Raw genomic sequence first — 13,084 nt, forward strand, 5'->3', positions numbered from 1 at the left:
ACGGGGGGGGGGGGGGCGCTGAGGAGAAGCCGCTGGGGCTCCCCTCTCACTGAGTGCTCACATTTGGGGGTGAGGTCCTAACATGCAGTCTCCAAACCGGTCCCTTAGGCTCCTTGGGTAGGTAGGTCTCCCGCTTCTGTGTCTCCACCCCCGTGCATCTAAAACTAAGCTAATAACTTGGAACTCCGTCCCAGGAATGTTGTAAAGAACTGGTATTTTAAAAGAAAATGATTCTCAAGCATGTTGCAAATCGGAGGTACCACAGGAATACTAACTAGGAGGTGACCTATCAAGGTTTCTCCGATTCTAAATCTGGCAAGAGAGAGAAAGAGGGGGGTGGGGGCGGGGGTGGGGGAGAGAGCTATTTTTAATTCCTGGCCAAGAAGTGATTTTTCTAAATCCACACTGATATTATGAGCTCAGCCTGTTCGAACAATGAATTCTGTTTCCGTAATTGTCCTGTCCACGATCATGCCGGTAGAGACAGAGTCCTGGTGACTTCTAATCTAAATCTGTCCGAGGGCTTGGGTGACAGAGTGGGGGTGGGGAAGCTGTGGGAGCCCCCAGAGCACCTTGGGGGAGGCGGTGGCGGCCCCTCCTGGGACCGAGCCATCTGCCGAATAATTAATATTTAACATTGGTTTTATGAATAAGTGACAAGGCCCTCAATCAGCACACATTATCTAAGGTCAGGAGCAGAAGAAATGCATTTATTCATTGATTTGCTTTTTACCCTCCCGTTCCGATTTGGGTCTCTGCGTATGTATGAATCAATATCGCCTATGACGTCCAGATTTTTTTTTTTTTAACGTCTCTTGGATGCAACTGTAGAGACAGCCAGCTCGCTGCTTTCTGTGCTCGCGGTTCCAGGAGAGAGCATTTCAGTAGGAAATTTACCTGTTTTGGGGAGAGTACGTCAGTCTCTTACACCAGACCTGCCACGAAACGTTGCCCTGTTGGGGGAAGAAAAGGGGTCCTAGGAATTCAGCACGCCCTTTCACGCTGGAACTCCTGGCCCGTGATTCCGTGCACCGTCCACTTTACTGGGGACTCCCAAGGTGCTTCCAGAAAGGCTGGATCCACTCAGTCGGATGGGTGGGGGAGGAGAACGGTAGCTCATGAACGTTTTCTCTTCATTATTCTTTGGCTCTCTCGGTTGGGGGGATTACTGTGCAGAAAAGGGAACAGGAACCAGATTGAAGAAAAATGAAAATAGAGCTCTAGGGGGATCGCACCCCTGGGACCGACCCCCCACCGTGCCATCCGCCATGTCAATAAAGCAGAGTAACACAAGGGGCTAAGGAGTTGGGGAGATGGCACCCCTCCCATTGGCCGTAGGGCTTCCCTTAGACAACTGACTTCACTCTCTGAGCCTCCGTTGTTTCCTCACCTGTCAAATGTGGACAAGAATCTTTGTCCCTCTACGTCCTGCCAAGACAAAAGGAAGCAGTAGTTATGGAAGGCTTAGCACATCTCTTGGCATGCAATATTCGGAAAAGGCTAGTTATGGTTATTAGTAATCAATAGTCCATTGAAAGGGTTGAGTCTGGACTCTGGCCATCTGGGTCTCTCTCCTGGATGGGCTGCGTGCTTGCTGGGTTCCTCAGTTTTCTCACCTGTGATATAGGGATGCCCTTAATACCAATTGTGAAGAGTGAGGAGTGAGATTGCTCCTGTAATGGGCTTAGTGCATGGCACATAGTACGTGTTCAATAAATAATCACTCGTATTCCCGACAGAGCAAACTATCGACAGCACAGCGACCCTGTGATTTGGGCAGAGTGTGTCCAAGAACCTTGGCCTGGAAGGTCACTAACCTGTGAACTCGTCAGTGTGATGCAACTCATTTGAGGTCTTCCAGACCATGGGATCTCTGTTCTCCTGGTCGTTGACTTTATGGCATAGTGGCTGGTCTCTAGTTTCAAACAACTATAAAACCGACTAAAAGTCTGTCTGCTTTTTGGGGCGCCTGAGTGGCTCAATCGGTGAAGGGTCTGACTCTTGATCTCGGCTCAGTTCATGATCTCATGGTTCATGAGTTCGAGCCTCATGTCAGGCTCCACATGCCCTCTAAAAGCTGGGGCAAGTTTCATGCAAAGGGGAGTGAGGAAGCGGGAGACAGTGGAGGGGAGACAGCATGTGAGAGCTGCCTCCCCATGCGTGCAAGGGCCCAGGAGGAGAGCACCCTGGACTGTCCTCGTCGCAGAAATGCCAGCAGGAAGCGACATCAATTCTGAGACTTCCCCAGCCAGCATTCTGAGTGATAATAAATCACTCATGTCTGACACGGCTTATTTTTCAAGGCATTTTTGTAAGAAGCATCCAGCCATCTCATTTCAAACATAATTTAAATGGGAAGGAGGGGGGGAGAAACGTGCAACGTGTATTATTAATTAAACAGGATTACAGGATCACCCTGATAGAAATAGAGGGAAACAGACATCATCCCAAATATGTCACACCCAGCCCCAGACCTACCTGGGAGGGGCTTCCAGATGAGATTCCCTTTGTCATAAATCCAAATATCTATTCATGCCTATCTGCATTTTGATGCTGGAATTAGATGCTCCGTGTGTACGGATGTTGGAATATTTATGGATAGTTAAAATTTCATGTTCCCCGGATTGATGTTTGTGCATAAGGACAAATGACTAGTGTCTCTTGCAGGTAGTTTGAACAGGTGTAGAGTAAAGATTATTTAACACCGACTGCTGCTTTGTGTCTTTGGATTCTGTAGGAAACGAGAAATCAAATCTCCGGGGACTATCCAGGTGGGAAATAAAAATAAATGATAAACATATAAATAAGTCAGTTCTCTCTCCTATTGGTCGGGGGCAAGCTTTTTCTTTTATGATCTTGTTACTGTTACAAATTTATGAATTCTAAAAAAATTTGGAGACAATTTGAAATATTTAAATGTGTTTTAAGGACTCCGCGTAGGAAATGGAGCTGTAACCTGACGACGACCAAAGCGTCTTCCGCAAGCCTGCACTCTGCTCTGGGGGGTGGGGGGCAGTGGGGCGCGTGCCGGGCAGCGAGACAGGGGTGGCCCACACCCACGACCTGGCTGTCACCACCCAGAGCACTGTCCTTGGCAGAGCAAAGATCCTCAAAGACTGTGTACGAATGTCCCCAAATCCCTAGACCGCTAACGCCACCCCCATATGTGTGAAAAAAAACATTCCCAGCGTGGTGTCGTGCTCATAGCTCGTAACTGGATGCCTCCTTCCTCGGTCCTTCCAGAAGGTCAGCCTAGGGTGGGAGCTGTCCATCCCAGGAGCCTGCATGCAGCGAGAGTGCACTGTCTATAGAGGATTTTCAAACAGCTATAAAACCACCTAAAAGTCTACCTGCTTTTTTTGGGGCGCCTGAGTGGCTCAGTGGGTGAAGGGTCTGACTCTCGATCTCGGCTCAGCTCATGATCTCGTGGTTCGTGAGTTCGAGCCCCACGCTGACAGCACGGAGCCTGCTTGGGATTTTCTCTCTCTCCTCTCTCTCTGCCCCTCCCCCGCCGTACACACCCGTGCTCTCTCAAAAATAATAAACATCAAAAAAAAAATGTTTTCAAGTCTGTCTACTTTTTATTATCGCCCTGTGGTAGTTCTGCACTGTGCTGGCGGTAACACACACGCCCTCCCCAAATCTTTCATCGGCCTAAGTTGTAGACATTTCCTGCGGTGATGGCTGAGTGTTCTGGCTTCAGGTCGGCATGTCTGTGACTCGTCCTGGAGTAGACCTCATATCGTACGTGGAGGGTGATGCGGAGAAGTCCCAGGTCCATGGTTGGCCCCGACACCCAGGAACACAGCACCAGGCGCTCGTTTATTTGTATTTTATTTTATTTTATTTTATTTTAATTTTAATTTTAATTTTAATTTTAATTTTATTTTGAGAGAGAGAGCAGGAAGGGGGCAGAGAGAGAATCTCAAGCAGGCTCTGCACTGTCAGCGCAGAGCCTGATGTGGGGCTCAAACCTGGAAACCCTGAGATGATGATCTGAGCCGAAATCAAGGGACACTTAGACGACTGAGCTCCCCCGGGCACCCCCGTGTGCGTTCATTTAAAGAGGAAGTTAGCCAGGTTTTGCTGGCTCCAGGAACGATTCAGATCTCCCACCCCCGTGGCCCTGCACGTTCCTGTGTTTCAATAATGCATTCATTTCATGGAGTTCAAATAATATCTTTAAAATAAAAGTTTATGCTTTTTTAAAATTTATTTTATTTTTTACTTTATCTTAGAGAGCAGGAGCACGGGAGAGGGGCGGAGGGAGAGGGGGAGAGAGACCACCAAGCAGGCTGTATCTTCGTGTGGAGCCTGACTCAGGACCCGATCCCAGGACCCCCAGATCATGACCTGAGCCAAAATCAAGAGTGGGACACTCAGCCGACTGAACCACCCAGGCGCCCCTAAAAGTTTGTCTTTAGTTGTTGCTGTTCGCCTTAAAACTAAAGAATGATGCAAGAAAGTATTAATTATTGTGTGATTATCACAGGAAATAATTTTGTTTTGTCAAGGAAAGGGCATTGAAAATGATGGGCTTCTGGTGTCTGTTTTGTTTGGCCTGATCCTGCCTCCCAGAAGACTTAGACTACCACCAGCTGGGTGCGTGCGGTGACCCCCGCAAGCACTTACCCGGGTCAGATCCCCAAGGCCATGGTGGGGACCACAGTGGACATTTCTCCACAGTGAGTTCCCCAGCTGCTTACTTAACTGTAAATGTCAGAGGAGCTATGAAAGGGAATAAGGTAGGATGGGGCGCCTGGGTGGCTCAGTCGGTTAAGCGTCCGACTTTGGCTCAGGTCACGATCTCGTGGTCCATGAGTTGGAGCCCCGCGTCGGGCTCTGTGCTGAGTGCTCAGAGACTGGAGCCTGTTTCACATTCTGTGTCTCCCTCTCTCTCTGACCATCCCCCGTTCATGCTCTGTCTCTCTCTGTCTCAAAAATAAATAAACGTTAAAAAAAATGTTTTTAAAAAAGAAAGGGAATAAGGTAGGAAATGACCATATCAATCGTCTGTTGCTGTGTAACAGATTACCACAGAGCTGTGTGCCTCAAAACAATAAGCCTTTAATTATCTCCCTTTCTGTGGGTCAGGGGCTCACGCATGGCATGGCGGGGTGTCCCTGGCTGGGTCACGAGCTTGCAGACAAGCAGCTGGCTGGGGGCTCATCTGAGGGCCCGAGTGGGGCAGTGGGGTCCAGTTCCAAACTCACTCACTGGCTGTTGGCCGGAGGCCTCTGTAGACTCAAGCAGCAGCTTCCTGAGGGTGCCCTCACAACATGGCAGCCTGCTTCTCCCAGAGCAGGCAATCCAGGAGAGAAGAGGAGGAAGCCCCAATGTCTTTTACACCCTGGTCTCTTCTGCCACGTTCATTAAAACAGGGGACAATTGCACTCCATTTGGGAAGGAGGAACGTCAAAGAATTCGTGATCTTAATTTAAAACCCACACACCACCTCTGAGGTGTGTGTGGGAACTAAGTCGGGAATGAAACAGAACGGAACGTCTGGGTAGAGGACACAGTGTGTGCCAAGGCCATGGGGTGGGAAGGACCGTGGGCTGGAGGAAAGAGGAAAGTGGCTCCAGGTGACGGAGGGGAGACAGGCGGGGTAGGATCACACTCTTGTAAAGATTTGGGGTTTTATCCCAGTAGTACTTGAAGGGTACAGAGCGGGGGACTGACAGTCCAATCTGTGTTTTTTAAGGATCTCTAGGGTGACCATAATGCAGAATGAATCAGAGGGAGTAAGAACCGTTGGGGATGAATCCATTAGAAGGCAGTTACTGTAACCCCACTGGAGGGAGGGTGGCTCTGACTAAGAAGTTGGACAGGGAGGTGCGGGGGAGGCTAGAGTACTTACTGATTGACCTTGAGGGGATGAGGGAGGCAGAGATCAGAGAGGTTTCCGGCGTGTGTGGCTGGTGGCTGGTGCCATCTACTCTGACAGGGAAACACTGGAGGACGAAGCACAAGCCGCAGGAGCAAATCAGGAGCCGAGTTTGAGGCTACTTAGTGTTCGAGCCCTGCCAGGTATGCCAATGGCGACATCAGGCAGAGAGCTGGATGTATGCGACAGGAGGTCATGTTTGGGGGACATCCGTCTGGCCTTGGGTCCAGCTGTGTCGGGAGAGAATGAAGGCAATTAATTTGAGAGAAGAGGAAACAAGATAAAAGATGTCGTTCGAATCCCCTTTGTTTGGCTAAATTCTTGCCTGCTTTTCTGGTTCGGTTAGACAAGAAAGTTACCTGTTTTGCTCAGGCTACTTAAGGTTGGATTGGGGTTTTGTCCTTTGTGTCTGGAATGTTCTGACACATACACAAGGCTACTTAAGAGTTTCCTATCTCTTAGGACGATAAACCAGCTTCTACTTGCAAGGAAGATGAGAAAGTATCTAATTGTACATGAACAGAGGTGAATAGGAACCTTCTGCTTCTCAGAAAAGAGGGATTTATTTTCACTTTACACAAATGCTAAGGTGCAGGGCCCCAGCCTGAGGCAGATAGTTCCTTCTCCTTCGTCTCCTTCTTCTTCCTCTTTTTTTTTTTTTTTGTTTTTTTTTTTTGTTTTTAGTGCCAATTGTTAAGCAAGACTTCACTTGCTGCGTAAATGCTTTTATAACCTTTGACACAGTGCTTCAGATCTTTCCTCCTGGGTGAAACTTCCAGCAGAAGGGGCTGGGCAGAGAATCTCATTAAAAAACAGCCCATCCACCCACAGGTGATCAAAATTCAGAGTGTGCGTGTCCCTGCTGTCTGGTGTTCTAGAAAGAACACTGGGTGGGGGCCAAATGTGGGCAGCCTCATGTGTCAGCGTCAGGTTACCTGCTCAGCACGTCAGTCTTGGGAGGCCATGACCCTGGGTTCCTTTCTTAGAAGAACACACTTTATCAAAGACCTGACATGTTGGGATGGACAGGATGCTAGATGACATTGAGTGGAAATTCGGAAACCAGAGATACTCCGAGAATAATGCGTCCTTATGGGACCTAACCTCTACACCTGCTCCTGGTCCAGAAATCTGTTTCTTCAGCCCCACCTCCATCATTGTAGGGTTTAACATACCCCTAGAGAAAGTGGCAATGTATCTTGTATTTTCATTTGCTACAGAGCAAATCCAACACACCGTGGCTTAAAAGAATAATCACTTATTACTCTTCAGCTTTGGGGTTCAGGAATTTGGGAGCAACTCAGCTAGGGGGTTCTGGCTCCAGGTGTCTCATGAGTTTGCGGTCAGATGTTGGTTGGGGTTGCGGTCATCCAAAAGCTTGGGGCTCCCCTTCCCAAACAGCCCACCCAAGGCTCACTCTGTAGGGCTGCCCCGGTGATGGCATAACACAGCATTTGGCATCCTGCAGAGGGAGTGATCCAGGAGAGAGAAGTCACAATGCCTTTTATGACCTAGTCTCGGAAACCACCCACCAGCCCTTCTGCCGTACTCGATTCATCTGAAGTGAGTCACTAAGTCCAGTCCACACCCAGGGAGGGAAATCAGGCCTCCCCTTTGACACTGGGAGCATCCCACAGTTTTTGGATATATTTTAAAACCAAATCTGTTGAAGCCAAAAAGCTGGGATAAGAGGCACCGAGTCGGTGCACTGATCCATCGATGCAGGAAGAGGGAACCCCATGATTTACGTTTCATCGTGCAGTGAGCATTTGCCATCAGTCAGGGTCCTAGCAGGAAACAGATGGCACCCCCAGATGGTGAATCGTCTCAGTAGACACAGAGAAAGCAATTGACAAACCCAACACCTATTCGTGAAGAAAAAAACATCAACAAAATAGGAATGTAAGGGAATTCTCTCAACCTGTTGAAGCACAAGAAATCACCATTAACGTCACACTTCATGGGAAAAGATCAGAATGCTTTCTGCCAAGATCGGAGATGAGGTAGGGATGTCCATTGTCACCCTTTCTGTTCGGCACTGCACTGAAGAGTCTAGCTGGTGAAATAAGGCGAAAGAAAAAAAACCATTAAAAGCACTCAGACTCGAAAGAAAGAAGTAAAACTTTTCATTCACAGATGGCATCATTCTGTATGTAGAAAATCCTGGAGAATCAACACATACACACACTCACACACACACATCCTTCTAAGAGCAAGTAAATTTAACAAAGGTACAGGATAAAAGATCAATGTATGAAAATAAATTGTATTTTTCTAAGTCAGTAATGAACAATTTGGTAATGAAATTTTTTAAGGCTCATTTGCAATAGCATCAAAAAGAATACAATATTTTGAACAAATTTAACAAAAAAATGTGTGAAGTTTATACACCTAAAACTGTAAAACATTACTGAGAAAAATGAACAAAAATGTAAAAAAGTGGAGACTTGCTCCCTAAATCATGGAATAGAAGATTTACCATAGATGTAACATGTCAATCTCCTCAAATTGATCTGTAGATTCAACACAATACCAGTTAAAACCCCAGCAAAACTGACAAGCTGGTCCTAAAATGTATTGGGCACTTATATGGCCCAATTTCAAAACTTACTATAAAGCTACAGTCACGGAGAGAGTGTGGTATTGGAAGAAGGATTGGCTTATTGACCAATGGAACAGAATTGAGACTCCAGAAATAAACCCTTACAACTACGGTCAATTGATTTTCGACAAAGATGCCAAGACAATTCAATAGGGAAAAGGACAGTCTCTTCAAAAATGGTGTTGTAGCAATTAGATATTCGTATCCAAAATAAATAAATAAAATAAAAATAAAAGAGCCTAGGCCCTTAAATCGTATCTAAAAATGAACTCAAAATGGGGGGTGCCTACATGGCTCAGTCAGGTAAGCGTCCAACTTCAGCTCAAGTCATGATCTCGCGGTTCATGGGTTCAAGCCCTGCATTGAGCTCTGTGCTGACAGCTCGGAGCCTGGAGCCTGCTTCCGATTCTGTGTCTCCCTCTCTCTGCCCCTCCCCTACTCACCTCTGTCTCTCTCTCAAAAATGTTAAAAATAATAATAAAAATAAATAAATATGAATTCAAAATGGAATATGAATTCAAAATGGACCATAGACCTAAATGTAGGAATTACAATGATAAAACTTCTAGAGCTCATAGGAGAAAATCTTCAAGACTTCGTTTCAAAGAGTTCTTAGACCTGACACCAAAATCATGAGCCAACTGATAAACGGGACATCATTAAAATTAAAAACTTGTGCATTTCAAAGGACACCAGTGGGAAAATGAAAGACACGCCTCTGTCTGGGAGAAAATATTTGCCAATCACATATCTGATGAAGAACTGTATCCAAAAAAATACAAAGAACTCTTGCAACTCAATAAGAAAGAGAGAATTTAGTCAAATTAAAAATAAGCCAAGACTTGAATGACATTTCACTAAAGACGACATACTAATCAGCCCATGAGAAGGCACTCAACATTTTTAGTCACCAGGGAAACCCAAATTGAAACCATAATGAGATACCACTACCCTACACCTAATAAATGGCTATAATTTTTTTTTTTGAAGCAGACAATCCCAAGTATAGACGAGGATGTACAAAAATTGGAACTCTCATTCGCGAGACTGTGAAATGATACAGAAGCTTTGGAAAATAGTTTGACAGTTTCCTTAAAAGTTGAACATAAATTCAGCGTGTGATATAGCAATTCCAGTCCTCAGAACCCACTCAAGAGAATTACATGGAGACTTAGACACGAATGTGCGTTACAGCTTTATTCATAAACAGCCCCAAATTGCACGCAGCCCAGATGTCCGTCAACTGGTGCAGAGATAAACCAAATGTGGCCTGTCTACCCAACAGACTACCCTGCAGAATAAAAAACAAAATACGGACATTGGCTGCAATAGGGCTGAACCTCAGAAACATCACATGAAGCCAAAGAAGCCAGACCTGGAAGACTGTATGTTGTATGATTCCATTACAGGACGTGTCCAGAAGAGGCAAATTCTGGATTTTGTCTGGAGCTACAGCAAACAGGCGGGAGTAAATTTGGGAGCACGGGGGAAGGAGGGATAGTGGAAATGTTTGGAAACAGGATTGTGATGGATTCATGATGCTATAAAATTACTAAGAATCACTGAGTTGTACACGTTTAGGGCATGCAAATTATACCTTAATAAAGCTGTAAAAAAAAAAAAAAAAAAGGCAGAGAAGGGAGATCTGGTGATACAGTCCATAGAAATCAGTCTCCCAGCAGAGAGGAGGGCGGAAGGTCGGTCTGGGGGGCAGAATGGGATATCCGGTGGAGCCAGTCATTCCCTGTGCCTGCCTCTCTCTCTCCACCTCCTGTAACAGTGCCCTGATCTCCTTGGGAGAACCACCCTCCGGCTTTCTAGGGCCCCGTGGTGTCCCACTGCTGCCTGCAGGGAGGAGATGACCAGGGCCCGGCCAACCACTGTCAACCCGAAGGGTCTGGGTGATTGCTGGGAAGTTCCAGCTGCAGACTGCAAAGCAGACGATGTAGGACGGACACGGTCAGACAACGCTTTCTCCACCATGAGGCAGAGCCTGCCTGGGAGCGACGTGGTCCCAGAGGAAAGGGGGTCTGAGAGGTGGCGAGAAAGAGAGAAAGACGTTATGTCTTGAGGCCCAGCTGCTCCTAGACATTTCAGCTGAGTCCACAGATTCCTCTCTGCAATTCTATCTGCGCGTGTTGGGGTTCTATCCCTCGGAACCAGGAGCCCCAACCACATTTTTTTCTACTTCATCCGGGCCCCCTGCTCTGCACAGTCCCGCCCCCTCCAGCCTCCCTCACTTCCTCGGCCGCTTCCCTTCCCCTGTTCATCCCTACCTCCTACCGGTAGGCTTCTAAACGCAGTGGGGGCGACGGGGAACCAGCCCCTGGCCGCCCCTGCGATGCCAGCTGCATGAACTTGTTGAGCAAGTGCCTTCCTTCTCTGAGCCTCTGTTAGCTCATCTACAAATCAGGGACAATGATGCTGACTTCCCTGTTAAGGAAGGACTACACGCCAAGTGCCCGTCATGTAGTAGGTTATCAATAAATGTAACTATTATTACTAATGACTACGATCTTGGCATCAGCCGGCCGGAGAGGCAGTGCTACGTACCAGAATGGCTCCCAGCTCTGTATACGTTCAACCCTTCTGTGTCACGTCACAGTGAAGGAGTCACCCTTGATGCTCGGGCACCTCACTCCACCCTGGGATGGCCAGTATCACCGGCCCCCGTCCCGCCCAGACGTAGGAGAAGTTGGGGAGCAAACAACTAGAGTTGAGGGCGGTGAGGCTTGAGATCGCCAGCAACAGTCAAGATCCCTCCTGACGGCGGTCCTCCTCAGGCTTCCCGAAGTCTCGTGCACGTGGGTCCGGTGAGAACTTTGCTCACATGTCGATTCTGAGTCGGGTGATCCCGGGGGCCCAGGAGCAGGGCCCGAGGTCGTCCCCCTGCCTGGCTCCCAGGTGCTGCTGCTGGCCCACGGACCGCACACACGGGAGCAAGCCTCCCGGAGCACGGGTTTTCAGTGGGGCTGGAATCACCCCGGAAAGCTACTGAGGCCGGGGCTCCATCCGAGAGCTTCTCATTTCATTGGTTTGGGGGGGTAGCATCTGCGTTTGTCAAAGGTCCCCAAGATACCCGGAGGGGCTGCCGGGACGGAGAACCACTGGCCCAAATGAACCTTGTTCTCTTTCCCCACACGTCCTCGGGCTCCGGAGATCCGCTTTGAGCATCCGAAGGCAAGATGGACACTTTTCGCCCTTCTGTGAGGGCCCCTCAGGAAGGGAAGCAGTGACTCGTAACTTGAACCCTCGCGCAGTGAAATACCCAGAGAGATGACCGAGGAACGTGGAGAAGGAAAGCTGTATAAACGCTTTAACCTAATTAAGATGCCTCAGTGATCCTGGGGTAGAGCAGCTGGGAGCTGGGAGCCTCGCTCAGGAGGCAGAGCAGTGACATTTTCACTTAGGGAAAGGGACAGCCTCTCCCCAAATCGGGACCTCCGTGACACTTTGAATATTCTCGGGGAGTCTTGAATGTTAATGTATGCGCTCTGGAAATGTTTCGTTCCTGGAGAAACGTTATCCCTGGTCCTCTCGGTTCGGAGTTGCTGAGGGTCCGACTCAGGCCCCCCGGCTCCACTTTCCGAGACGCTAGAAATTCAGCCTCTGTCTTGAGAGCTGTGACAGGGTCTTGCCTGTCTCTAGTCCTTGCTGTAGGCAGAGCGGTGGCGGCCCCAGCAGCAGAAGCCGCTTCAGCCACCATCCTGGATACTGACCAGAACACAGAGGACTTGGGGGTGGGGGGGGGGGGGGGGGGGGGGGGGGGGAGGGGGCCATGGAAACGGGGAGCTCAGAATCTCTTGAAGGAGAAAGCACAAAATGCTCCTAGTTTGTACAAGGCAGGTGTGAGAGGGAGCATCGTTTTTATTGTTTATTTTTTTAAGTCTGTTTACTTATTTTCCCAGAGAGTGTGCAAGCAGGGGAGGGGCCGAGAGAGAGCATCCCAAGCAGGCTCCATGCTGTCAGCGCAGAGCCCGATGCGGGGCTCCAACTCACAAACCGTGAGATCAGGCCCTGAGCAGAGATCTAGAGTCAGATGCTCGACCGACTGAGTCACCCAGGCACCCGCTTTGTTTTCCTGATTAAGATTTTCCCTGCACTGAATTTTTTCCTACTGGGGTAAAATGCACACGGCATGAATTCTACCATTTTTTGCCATTTTTAAGTGTGCGGTTCAGTGGCACTGGGTGCGTTCACACTGCCGGGCAGCCACCGTCCCCATCCGGGAGTTTTTCGTGTCCCCAAACTGAGACTCTGTCCCCACTGAACACCCGCTCCCCACTCCTCCCCGCCACCCGCTTTCTGTCTCTGGGAACGTGACGACGCCAGGGACCCCGCAGACGTGGGATCGTGCAGCCTCCGACCTCCGGGGGCGGGCTTCTTCCACCGAGCAAAGCGTGCGCGAGGTTCACCCGTGTCGTCGCACGTGCCAGAACCTCCCTTCTTTTTAGGGTGGGAGCCCCGGCTTTGGAGCCTGTCTGAATTGCATCCGGGCCTCAGGTTAAGGGTTCGCCTCCCCAGGTCTGCTCATCCTAACGCCTAGCGACCGCCTGTGAGCAGCTGTGCCCGCTTGTAGCGGAAGCCCGACGCCG

At 48.8% G+C, this 13,084-nt stretch overlaps 1 long non-coding RNA gene across 1 annotated transcript; it reads right to left on the minus strand.

Moving 5' to 3' along the window:
* Positions 1-742: 742 nt before the first annotated feature.
* LOC125928598 (uncharacterized) lies at positions 743-7,450 on the minus strand. Its single transcript, XR_007459719.1, has 4 exons — positions 7,063-7,450; positions 5,861-6,117; positions 1,391-1,428; positions 743-1,168 (listed from the first exon to the last, which is right to left on the minus strand). It is a non-coding gene; the product is annotated as an uncharacterized LOC125928598 (long non-coding RNA).
* Between the last annotated feature and the right edge of the window lie 5,634 nt (positions 7,451-13,084).

Source organism: Panthera uncia, chromosome E3, assembly GCF_023721935.1.
Source record: "Panthera uncia isolate 11264 chromosome E3, Puncia_PCG_1.0, whole genome shotgun sequence".
In the NCBI taxonomy this organism is placed as follows: Eukaryota; Metazoa; Chordata; class Mammalia; order Carnivora; family Felidae; genus Panthera; species Panthera uncia.